Genomic DNA, 212 nt, shown 5'->3' on the forward strand with positions numbered 1-212 from the left:
TCCGGGCTAATTCAGTTTTGGCTTATAATAAGCTTACAAAGTTCTATTAAAACTAAAATGTGGTAAGAATAATCCACAATTAATACACATATTGTTGATTAAACAGTTTTTTTATATGTTTTTGAATTGCCTTTTATCAATTAAATAAATTAACATAGTTATTTACACATCAATAATTAGATTTTAATAAATTTTGAGACAATTGTTTTTAA

Source organism: Brassica oleracea, unplaced genomic scaffold (assembly GCF_000695525.1).
Source record: "Brassica oleracea var. oleracea cultivar TO1000 unplaced genomic scaffold, BOL UnpScaffold00870, whole genome shotgun sequence".
Lineage (NCBI taxonomy): Eukaryota > Viridiplantae > Streptophyta > Magnoliopsida > Brassicales > Brassicaceae > Brassica > Brassica oleracea.